Consider the following 12,886-nt stretch of genomic DNA (forward strand, 5'->3'; position numbering starts at 1 on the left):
TGTTCAGGTAGAGTGGGAGGGAGAGAGAGGAACAGAGAGAGAGAGAGAAACATCGATGTGAAAGGACACATCGAGTGGCTGCCACCCACACAACCAACCAGGGCCGGGGACAAACTGCAACTGAGGCACGCGCCCTTAGCGGGAACCGAACCCGGGTCTCTCAGGACCGCAGGCCGACGCTCTAACCGCTGAGCCAAACCGGCCAGGGCCTTTGATTCTTTTTTATATTTTCTATTTCATGGCTGAAAATGTCTTTTAAAAATTTTTTATTTTTTAATATGTTTTTATTGATTTTTTAGAGCTAGGAAAGGAAAGAGAGATAGCAACATTGATGTGAGAGAGAAATGATCAGCTGCCTCCTGCACGCCCCACACTGGGGATGGAGCCCGCAACTCAGGCATATGCCCTGACAGGGAGTTGAACTGGGACCTCTCAGTCCATGGGATGATGCTCAATCCACTGAGCCACACTGGCAGAGCAAATATATATATATATTTAAATTTCAACTGGATTTGTAGTTTCTCACTGAAATATTTAATGATAGTTTCTTCAACTTTTCTTAGTTAGGTTCAACATCTGTGTTGTCTTGGTATTGGTGTTTGTCTCTGTCACACAGGTGAGGTTTTCCTAAAGCAGTTTCTCTTAGGGTTTCTTTGGTCTGCACCCCTTGTTATCTTTGGGTTTCTGAGTTCTCAAGTACCCAGGACAGGATCTATGGACAGAAGGAGCAGAGGACACAATGTTGGATCTTCCCTCAGATCCCAGGGCCCTGGTGTCCTGCCTTCTCTGCACCTCTCACATCTTATTTCACTTGGTTCTTTTGAAATCAATTTCCTGTTCATGTTTTGTGTTAGCTCCTTGAGTGATGTGTCATGCTGCTTCTGCTTCAGATGGTGGCTAGTGTCAAGTGGTCTTTATTCTGAGATGTTGGCATTTCCAGTTCTTTGTCCTCTGGGGCTTCCAGACCTGTCAAGCAACGTGAGTTAGGAAGGGCCAGAGGCAGCCCTGATCTGGGTCAACCCATGAAGCCAAGATAGTGTAGGGTGAGCCTGAGCAAAGGGTCCAGATTCCTCAAAGATGCTGTGAGCCACTTGTGCTGGCTGTCACTCTGAGCTCCAGTGGTGTGGCAGGAAAGTACAGGACCCAAGAAGCTCTCTCCACCTGTCTAGAAGTGTAATTGGGTTTAAACCCCATCCCAAGGCTTTTGCACAGCCCTGAGATTAGTGCATCTGTGGACATCAGAACCAGGGGTCAGGATCTGGGATTGAGTTCTGTGCTCAAGGGACAGGTTTGGCGATGGGCAGAAGCAAGAGTGAAACACGCAAAGTCCTCTGTCAGATAAAGACTGCCAGAAGTCCCCTCATAATGAAACCAAGTTGAGTGCTCTGACTCATGCTGCCTGGGTGGCCTCCTGCCAGGGGGAGATGTGGAGAGCCCAAGGTTGAGGGAGGGCTTTATAAATGGTCTGGGCTTGTGACGAGCAATTTTGAGATGAAGGTCGACTCTGGGGTGTGTGCTGTCATCAATCAGAGCTCCCAACAGTCTTTTCTTGGGAATAAATTGGGGGATGGAGAGAAGAAACAGTCACTTGGGGTGCAGGGCAGCCTGGAGAGAACCGTGGCTTACATGGCCTTTGCCCGATGAAAACTGTACATTTTTTTTTTCTTTATTGATTTTATAGAGAGAGGAAGGGAGAGAGGGAGAGAGAGATAGAAACACTGGTGAGAGAGAACATTGATTGGCTGCCTCCTGCATACCCTGCAATGGGGATGGAGCCCACAACCTGACTGGAATCAAACCAGTGACCTCTTGGTGCATGAGTCGATGTTCAACCACTGAACCACACTGGCTGGGTGAAAACTGTACATTAAGGTCGATGTGGAAAGTTGTGTCTGAAGAGACCCCTTGAAGCTTGGCATCAGGTGTATTAGTTGTTGGTTGCTGAAAAAAAAATCAGCAAAAGGTCAGAGCTGAACAAAACTCATGTATAATGTCAGTAGACAAAGTTGGTGCAGTGTGGTCGGGCCCTCTGCTCAGGGCCTCACCAGGCTGATACGAAGGGTGGGCAGTTGTATTCTCATCAGGAGGCTGGACTGGGGACAGCACTGCCTGAGCTTCCTCAGGTTACTGGCAGAACCTTGGTCGTTGTGGTTCCAGAGCCAAGGTCCCCATTGTCCCAAGTGCTGAGAAACCTGTAAGTTCTCCCTGCAGGGATGGCCAGAGCTTGCCTGCCACTGCCAGCTCTCTGGTCCAAGCACATGATTATGTTACCAGTTCCTGCTCCTACCCTTGCCCCATAGCCCAAGGAACCATTCCCTGGGCTCCAGACCTGTGTATCTGCTTGCTGAGCACAAGGCCTTATGTGATCTCTTTCCCTAGCATCCATCTGACTCACCCTTTCCCTTGGCCTTCGAGCATTCTTGCCCCTCCAGTGACCTCCAGGCACTGACAACAGGGCACATGCATTCATCTTGCTTTGCTCAGACAGGGAAACTACAGTGGGGAGCTTGCCTGGTTGAGGTGGACTCTGCAGTTAGAAGGCACTTCCCTGCAATGGACAAATCAGCTGGGTTCTGTCAGAGGACTGACTCAGGCAGTATCAGTCTCCACTCAGCCTTGTTCCAGGGGAAAAACTGTGACATTGGTAAAATAGATGTTGTTACACACATCCTGCCTCAGGTCTTACCCTCGTTGGCATTGTTTCATTCCTGCAAGCCAGAGAATCTCAGCTCAAATGCCAAGGCTTGTATCACATGGACAAACTGAGGCACAGCAGGGTGGTAGGCCTGGACTGGACCCTCCGTCCTGCCCTTTACTCCCTCATCCCACATGGTCCCCAATTTTATCTCCACTCCTTTTATTCTTGGACTAGGGACAACCTGATTACTTTATTTCACCTTTATCACCTCTGTAATGGCCCATATCCAAATACAGTCATATTCTGAGGTCCTGGGGGCTGGGCTCCAACATGTGAATTGAAGTAGGGGCACAATATAGCCATAACAGACTCCCTGGATTCTGGCTGTCTCCTCAACTGGGGACTCCACCTGGACCCCTTGCCTGTGCTATGCTTGGGGAACCTGGGCTCACTATACTCTTCACCCTCGGGGGTCACTGCTCTGTGTTGCCTGCTGTCCAACATCTGAGACTCTTTCCATAAACTTTGTCTAGTTTCTCAGTTGTTTTGGGAGGTAGGGTAATTCTGGTACCTGTTACTTAATCTTGGCTAGAGCAGAAGTCTCCCCGGTACAGACAGTTAGCTTGCCCCCACACCCCTTTTTCCACCTCATCCTCCTGACAGCCATGCTTCCTGGGACTGTGCCTGGATAAACCACTCTCCTTTTGGCTGTAGCTTCTCCACTTGGCAAATCAGTGACCTTCTGTCCATCTGTTTTCTTTCTTTTAAAAATCTGTTGTAATCTCTCATCAGCTTCTCTAGGTCACTTTGTCCCATGGGTCTTATATGTTTTTATTCATTTATTATCATTTTAGTGAAGTCTTGGGAAGAAAAAGTTAATCTGTAGGCTCGGCAGTCATCTTTAGCCAGAAATATTCTCATGTCTTTAGACAAATTTTCCTGGAAACATTATTTGAAAACACATTTTCTCTGGGGAACATTTATAATGCTTGTAATTTTGTACTATTACAAATAATGCTTTGATCACTATCCCTGTTCACAATGTTTGTGCCTCTCTGTTACTTTTCTAGCATGAATGCCTAGAGACTGGGTCAAAATTTTGATACCTTGAGGTTAGTGAGTACTATTGCCAGATGGCCTACAAAAAAATGGGCATTTTACCCTGCCTCTACCAGCGTTTTCTTCCTGTACTGATGAAAGGTTTTCTCACCCTGAAAGCAGCAGAAAGTTCTCCTGTATTTTATTTTCATTAAAGCCCTTTTAATCCCTCTGAAAACTGTTTATGGCAAACCCAGGTGTGTGTGTACCTCATTTTCAAATAGTTAATTTGTTCTCTTTAAATCAGTTTTCAGTCAGCATATCTCTGCTACACATTTACACCTCCTCTGGTATCACAATGGCCACAGGGCTGGACCAGCGTTTGAGCAGGCCACAGACACAGGTGGGACCAACTTGTGGCCTGGCTCAGGAGGATGGCTGTTTGGTCCTGCTGGCCCAGCTGTGACACCAGCAACTGCCCTTACTGACAGGAGAACAGCACTTCACCTGCTGCCTAGTTAACAAATGCATCTCAGGAAATTATTCCCACCGTAGGTCAAGTTTAAGCAGAGAGAGACACAAACTGCCCAGAGAGGTGTCACATTCATGATAGAGACTTGATTGCATGCAGTTCTGGAGCAGGTTACAGAGTCTTCCTGAAGCTGTTAATTTGGAAGTCCACACAGGTAGGAGGGAATGGAAGTGAATCAGGTGTCCTTGCAGGGGGTGCTGCTGCTCCCTGCCCTGCAGTTGGCACACCGTGGCTGTCTAGAGGTTCCAGAGTTGTTGGAGAGCCTCTCCGACAGCAGGGGACCACATGGCCTGGCACTCACCTCTCAGGGATCCAGGCTGTTGGGTCTGCAGGATGAAGTCATGGAAAAGGCAGGTCAAACCTGGTGGTTGGCGATTTGCATTTGGGCTCCCACAGGTGAAGGCTGCTCAGCCTTCCTGTACCTCTGCTGCTGGCATCTGGACCCCTACTAAGCTGACAGCCATGCCTCCCTGGCCTCAGAGGAATCTGCTAACATTGAGGTTGCTCCTGGGTCAGGGCCAATCCCAGGGAACATGCTGACCACCTGAGGAGGCTCATCATGACCTGCACATCCACATCCCCTCTTGTGAGCCAGCATGCCCCTAGAACAGGGGCACCTGACTAAACATAGTGGTTTCAGGATCAGAGCTTCACAGACCAGAGGGGATATTGAAGAGCCTGAATGCAGGATCAGTGCCCCTAGGCCTGCCAGGAGTCTCTAGCCACTTGACTCCAGCCATGAGATGGGCCTTTTAGGGCCAGGCCTTGACCACAGCATGCACCAGCCCAGCACCTGAGTGGGAACAAGTGCTTCTTCCACTTATGCTCCAGGTAGAATGGTCTCTCAGACTGAGCACCTGCCCACTTTTTATGCTGGCCCTGTGGCAGGTATGGATCAGGACCCAATGACTGGGACCATGTCCTAGGGGCACTGTCTCTATCAGTGTTGGATAAACCAATGAAGAAGAGGCTATTCAGAAATCTGTTTTGGAGTAGACTATTCATACAAAATCCTTTCTCAAATAAGGTGTCAATGGTAAACTAGGGGATAGATTATTTCTGCTTTAATTAAAAAACACAAATTTGAAAGTGTAGTTTTAAATTTACTTTGAGACTGTTTGACCCATGGGTTATTAAAAGTGTGTTAGAGCCCTGGCTGGGTAGCTCAGTTGGTTAGAACATTATCCTGATACACCAAGGTTGCGAGCTTGATTCCCAGTCAGGGTACATACAAGAATCAACCAAACCCCAGTTAGGGCACATATAGGAATCAACCAATGAATGCATAAATAAGTGGAATGACAAATAGGTGTTCCTCTCTCTCTCTCTCTCTTTCTCAAATCAATTTATTTATTTATTTACTTTTTAAAATCCTCACCTGGCAGATAGAGCCGGAGGGAGAGAGGTAGGAAGAGAGAGAGAGAAACATGGATGTGAGACACATTGAATGGTTGCCACCCACACGACTCCCAACAAGGACCGAGGACAAACTGCAACCGAAGTACGTGCCCTCAGTGGGAACCAAACCCGGGTCTCTCTGGTCCGCGGGCCAACACTCTAACTGCTGAGCCAAACTGTCCAGGGCACTCAAATCAATTTAAAAAAGAAAGTATATTGTTTAATTTTCAAGTGTTTGGAAAATGTATAGGTATTTTTCTGGCAGTGATTTCTAGTTTGATTTCACTGTGGTCAGAGAACACACCCTAATGACTTTATTCCTTTTACATTTGCTCAGGTTTATTTCATGTCTTGAGGTTTGGTCTATGCTTCACAGTTGTTTGAAAAGAAGGCATGTTCTGCTGCTGTTGGGTGGGTGTCAATCAAGATCTCTTGGGTTGTTGAATTCCTTAATGTCCTTGCTGATTTTCTGTCTGATAATTCTGCCCACTGCCAACTGAGGAACATTGATGTCCCCAATAATTGTGGGTTTGTCTACATCTCCTTTCAGCTGTATCAATTTCTGCTTCATGGATATTGAGGCTCTGTTGTTCGGTGTTCACACATTTGGAAATTACAATGAAAATACAATGTATCAAATATGTGAGATGCAGCTAAAGCAGTGCTGAGAGGGAAGATTACAGCCCTGAATATTTACATTAAAAAAGAGGACAGTTCTCAAGTCAATATTCTAAGTTCCCATCTTAAGAAACTAGAAAAAGTGGAGCAAAACAAGACCAAAGCAACAAGGGAAGAAGTAATATGAGCAGAAGTCAGTGAAATTGAAAACAGGAAAACAATAGAGAAATCAGTAAAACAAAAAGCTGGTTCTTTTTTTTAAATTAATTAATTTATTTTTGTTCCAGATGTTTCTCCTTTTCTCCCCACTGATTCCCCCCTCCCTCTCCCTCCCTGCCCTGTCCCCAGCTTTGTTGTCCATGTCCATTGTTCATGCATACATGCATATAAGTTCTGTGGTTTATCTCTCCCCCACCACCACCCCCTTCTGGGGACTGTCAGTCTGTACCCTACTTCCACGTCTCTGGGGCTACCCTATTCCTCAGACTGTTATGTTCATTATATTCCACAAATAAGTGAGATCATATGATACTTATCTTTCTCTGTTTGGCTTGTTTCGCTTAGGATAATACTTTCCAGGTCCCTCCATGTCGTCTCAAAGGATAAGAGATCTTTCTTACAGCTGCATAGTAAAAAAGCTGGTTCTTAAAACAAATAATCAATAATGTTTGCAGACCTCTGAAGAAGGTAAAACTGAAGAAGATAAAATAGGAAAATACACAAGTTATTAATATCAAGACTAAATGGGGACATCACTACAGACTCTGAGGTATTACCATGATTATAAGGTAATGCTATGAACAACTTTCTGCTCATAAATTCAACAACTTAGAAGAAACGAACCAATTTCTCACAAATTAGGCTACCAAATTTCAACCAAGGTGAAATAAACAACCTGAATTGTCCTATAATCATTTAAGAATTGACATAAATAAGAAACAGACTCATAGATACAGAGAACAAACTAATGGTTGTTAGATGGGAGAGGGTTGGAGGGCCTGGGTGAAAAAGGTGAAGGGAGTAAGAAGTACAATTGGCAGTAACAACATAGTCACAGGGATGTAAAGTACAGCATAAGGAACATAGTCAGTAATATTGTAATAACTATGTATGGGCCAGCTGGGTACTAGACTTATTGTGAGGATAACTTCATAAGTTATATAAATGTCTAACCACTATGTTGTACACCTGAAATTAATATAATATTGAATGTCAACTATAATTGAAAAAAAAGATGCTCCGCCCAAAAAAATCTCCATGACCACATCGTTTTACTGGAGACATCTATCAAACATTTAAAGAAGAAATAACGCCAATTTTATACAATTCCTTCTAGGAAATAGAGGAGATGGGAATAGTTCATAACTCATTCTAGAAAGCTAATATTATCCTGCCTGACACCCAAACCAGGAAGACAGTACAAAAAAGAGAAACCTACAGGCTAATATTCTTTATGAACATAGAAGCAAAAATCTGTAACAAAATATTAGCAAACTGAATCTAGCAATGTATGAAAAGAAGTATACACCATAACCAAGTGGGATTCATTCCAGGTGTGCAAGTCTGACTCAACATTTGAAGTCAATCAATTTAATTTACCATAGCAACAACCTAAAGAAAACAAACATATGATTATATTGATGCAGAAAAAGCATTTGGAAAAAATCCAACACCCATTCATGAGAAAACTTTCAGCAAATAAGAATAGAGGGGAAATATCTCTACTAACCTACAGCTCATTTCATACATAGTGGAGACAGATGAATGCTTTCTCCTTAAGAGTAAGAACAAAGCAGGGGTGTCAGTTCTCACCACTCCTATTAAACATTTTGCTGCAAGTCCTAGTCAGTGGAATTAGACAGAAAAAAGAATAAAGTGCATACACATAGAAAAGGAAGAAATGGCAGATGACATGATTATCTATGTAGGAAATCCCAATGAATCTTAAGAAGAAACCCTCCAAACCTTCTAGAACTAAGTGAGTTCTGTAAGGCTGCAGGATACAAGAACAATGCACAAAACTCAACCACATTTCCGCATACTCACAGTGAGCATATTGGAAATGGGGTGTAACACACAGCACTGTTTATAATCATTCCAAAGAAAATAAAATTTACAAATTAACCACCACATGTGTAAAATCTGCATGCTGAGATTACAAAATGCTGAATGAAAAAACTGAAGATGACCTAAATAAATAAAAACACGTTCCATGTTTGTGGACTGAACTCCATTCTCCCCACATTGATCTACAAGTCTAGCATGATTCCTACCACAATCCCAGCAAAGCTTCTTCTTGGCACAGACAAGCTTATTCTAAAATGTATGTGGAAATGTGTGGGCCCTGAAACAGCTAAACAGTATTGAAAAAGAAGTAGAAGAATCACCCTATCTGACCTTAAGGCTGCTCTACACCTACAGAAAGTGTGGTATAGCAGAGGGACATGCATAGAGATGAACAGAAGGTAACAGAAAAGCCACAAATAGGCCCACAGAGACATGTACAACTGATCTTTGACAGACGTACAAAAGCACTTCAGTGGAGGAAGGAGCCTTTTCAACAAATGGTGCTGGAGCAACTGGATGTCCACAGGCAAAAAAACAAAACAAAACAAAACAAAAACACCAAAAAACAAACAAAAAAAACAACCAAAACCCTAAAAACCTCACAGCCTAGAAAAAAACAGACTCAAAATGGATCATGGACTTAAATGTAAACTGTAAAACTATTAAACTTCCATTTAAGAAAGGAGAAATCCTCAGAATCTTAGGCTAGGCAAAGAGTTTAGAGAACACCAAAAGCATGACTGTAAAAAGAAACACTGATAAACCTCATCAATATAAAAATGTTTTGCTCTGCAAAAGCCCATTTGAAGGGGATGAGAAGACAAGCTACAGACTGGGAGAAAATATTTACAAACCAGGCATCTGCCATAAAAATTATATCCTCAATATATAAAGAACTTTCAAAACTCAACATAAAATAATCCAAGTAGAAAATGGACAAAAGATGAACAAACATTTCACTGAAGAGGAGATATAGATGGCAAATATAAATCATTAATATTCAGCCCAGCCAGTGTGGCTCAGTGGTTGAGTGTCAACCCATGCACCAAGAGGTCTCTGATTCGATTCCTGGTCAGGGCACATGCCCAGGTTGTAGGCCCAATCTCCAGTACAGGGCATGCAGGAGGCAGCCAATCAATGTTCTCTCATTGATGTTTCTATCTCTTTCTCCCTAAAGTCAATAAAGAAAAAATATTTAAAAAATCATTAATGTTCAATATCATTAGTCGTTAGGTAAATGCAAATTAAAACCACGAGATACCACTACACCCTACCAGAATGGCTAAAATAAACACAGCAACAATTCCAAGTGCTGATGAGGATGTGAGAAACTGGACCATTCACACACTACTGATGGGAATGAATGGTCAGCCTCTCTGGAAAAAATTTGGCAGTTTCTTACAAAACTAAACATGCAATCACCACATTACCCGGCTATTGCCCTCCTGGGCATTAGTCCCGGAGAAACAAAACCTATGTTCACACAAACCCTATACATGAATGTTTATAGTAGCTTTGTTTGAGCAGCCAGAAACTGGATGCAACCCAGATGTCTTTCAATGGGTGACTGGTTAAACACACTGTGGGATATCCATACAATGAATTCCTATGCAACAATAAACAGGAACTGTGGATATACTTGACAACCTGGGTGAATCTCCAGGGAATTATGCTCAGTACAAAAGCTAATTCCAGAAGGTTACATACTATATGATTCCAGGTATATAGCATTTTTGAACACACAAGTAATAGCAGATTAGTGTAGGGGGAGTAGTATGAGGAATGTTCAATATGACTGTGGTGGCAGACACACGAACCTCCACGTGTGGTAAAAGTGCACAGAATTAAACACATGCGCACACAGATGAGTGCATGTAGCAAGCTAAATGCACTATGTTAATGTCAGTTTCCTGGCATATTGTCCTAGGGTTTTGCAAGATGCAACCACTGGGGGAAGGTGGTGAAGGGTATTTTTTTTTTTACAACTGCATGTGAATCTACAGTTTTCTCAAAACAATGTTTTAAAAATATTGAAATACGCCCTGGTCGGTTTGGCTCAGCGGTTAGAGCGTCGGCCTGCGGTCCGGAGAGACCCGGGTTCGGTTCCCGCTAAGGGCATGTACTTCGGTTGCAGTTTGTGCCCGGCCCTGGTTGGTTGTGCCGGTGGCAGCCACTCGATGTGTCCCTTCACGTCGATGTTTCTGTCTCTCTCTCCCTTCCTCTCTCTCCCTCCCACTCTATCTGTACAAAAAAATGGAAAAATATCCTCGGGTGAGGATAAAAAAAACAAATTATAAAAATATTGAAATACGTTAAAAAATGTGTATCATACATCCAAGTCTCCAGTACATATCTCACAGAGTACAAGATGGTATGAACAGATGGTGTCCCACTGTGAAGAATAACCTCCATATCTATTTGGCCTCTGTCCCAAGAAAGGTCCTGTGCTCGGCATTGCCCAGAGGGTGTGTGCATGCTGGACCAGGATGCTGAATGACAATGCTGGGCTGGATGCTGACCAGGATGCTGGACTGGATGCTGGGCCCTTCCTTTGCCGACCTGAAGAGGGCAGCCTGGTCATGCAGGGAGAGGGCTATGGTGAAGGCCCTGCTGGGCTCCACTTCCCAGTCCCAGCTGTGTGAACACCAATGTTCTCCCCTTTCCCCACCCCACCCTGCCACACACCACACACACATGCACGCATGCTCCACAGCCCATGAGCTCATTTTGCCCAGGACTGGCAGCCTGGGTGGGATCATTTCTCCTTGAGCTCTTTGTCTGGTGCAGTTTCAAATGACTCATGAATGGCTTTTGCTGTCTTCCCTAGGGAGACCCCCTGCCTGGCACCATAAACCTTCCCAATTAGGCAATATTTCCTGATAAGCGACTGTTCACCCATTCTCCCAGACCACCCGAGAGAAGTGCTCCCCCTCCCGGGCAGCAACCTGGCAATATGGCCTCCCCAGCCATCTGGGAAGGCAGGCCTCCTATCCTGTCTCCTTCTCTCTTCCTGTCTCTCTGTCTCTGTCCCAGGGAGGAGGGGACTGAGGAGGTCTCTGAATGGACAGCTGAAGCCTCACCACTGCACCAGATGGTGCCTTAAATATGTTGGGTGGCTTGCTCTCATCTAGCCTGGGGTCATGGTAGCTACCCCTGACTTTGCTGTTTGATGAGGTCTTGGCAGCCTCTGCATGGCTAGGTGGCCCTTCCCTGTGTCAGCACACTCAGGACCTTTTGCTGTGCTGATCCTGGCAGTTCACAGGGCTGAGGCCTCATGAAGCTGGACGTTTGCAAAAGCGCCAGTTTCGGCGAGCATTCACGGCTCGCTGCCTTTATGCTTTCCCTCCTTGAGTGGGCTCTGCTTCAGAGCACATACCCCTCAGTGGCACTCATGTAGCCCTATTGGGGCTGTGCATGTTCTAATTCTTGTTAGGCAAGTGTTCAGGGTGGAGACAAACCTAGCCCAGCTTGAACAGTTCCTTGTCTGCCTTGCTCTGTGAAGGGCAGCTGCAGCCCCTGAACCAGTGACAACTTATGCTGTCCCTGACTCTGGGTGTCCTCTTCTGGCCAGCTAGTCTTTGCCAGGTAGGCCTGGTGGCCACAGGAATGAAAGAAGCCCGAAGCTCAGCTTCTCCAAAGTAGAAACCAGAGCACATCATGCTGGGTGAGAGTGGTCTGCCCTCTGGAAAAACAATGCTCCTCATGCTGTGCCTGAGGCCAACGAGATAATCTGTGAGGTGACTAAACTGGGAAAGCAGGAAGCTAGGTTCAGGCATTTGTCCCCTAGCTCACCCTGTGCCCTTCAGCAGGAGTTCTCTGGGCCTCACTTTACCATCCAGGGTCAACTGGCATTTGCTGGTCTGTCAATGGCTGTTCCCCATGAATTCACTTTCCTTCTTCAGCCTGGACAGAAGTGTAGTAGTCAGGGAAGGTATTACAGGTGACCAGAGTTAGCAAACCTGGGTCAGGTTTGGAGGAGGCAGGAACTCAGGCATAGAGGTAGGAGCACCTAGGTCTCCTCTGGAGAGGGCTGGACTCCACAGGTGCCTTGAAGGCCACCTTGACTCTCCCTGCAATTTAGGAAGCCCACTAACCCCCAGCGACTGTGGGGAGGTAGGAATACAGGCAGGGACAGGGCAAGGCAGCCAGGACTGGGAGCAAGGTTCAAGGCTTGACTGCCTCACCCTGCCTGGGAGCGGGGAGCCTGTGTTCAAGGTCCAGCTGAGGTGGGGGTAGCTGGTGGTACCACCTCCATCTGCTGCCATCTCCCAGGGGCAGGGGCAGGGGCTGGGGCTGGGGCTGGGACAGCCTTTCATAGAACTCAAGTGTATCCAACATCATCTGCATTGGGCACTGCCCCTCACCATGTGGCCTGGTAAAACGTAGTTCTTATGTAGGCCTTGTCCCCTCCCCATCTGAAGGGGTCTCTTGGAACCCATCCCCTGCTGATATCTGGGGTTTCAAATGGGGTACAGTGGGGCTGCTTAGGGCTGGATACCTGACAGGACCATGGTGGCCTTCCCTTTCCAGAGTCCATATGAGGTGCTCGTCTTTCCAGACTCCTTGTGCCAGCTGCTGCCCATGGGTCCCAGGCT

Source organism: Molossus molossus, unplaced genomic scaffold (assembly GCF_014108415.1).
Source record: "Molossus molossus isolate mMolMol1 unplaced genomic scaffold, mMolMol1.p scaffold_m16_p_4, whole genome shotgun sequence".
In the NCBI taxonomy this organism is placed as follows: domain Eukaryota; kingdom Metazoa; phylum Chordata; class Mammalia; order Chiroptera; family Molossidae; genus Molossus; species Molossus molossus.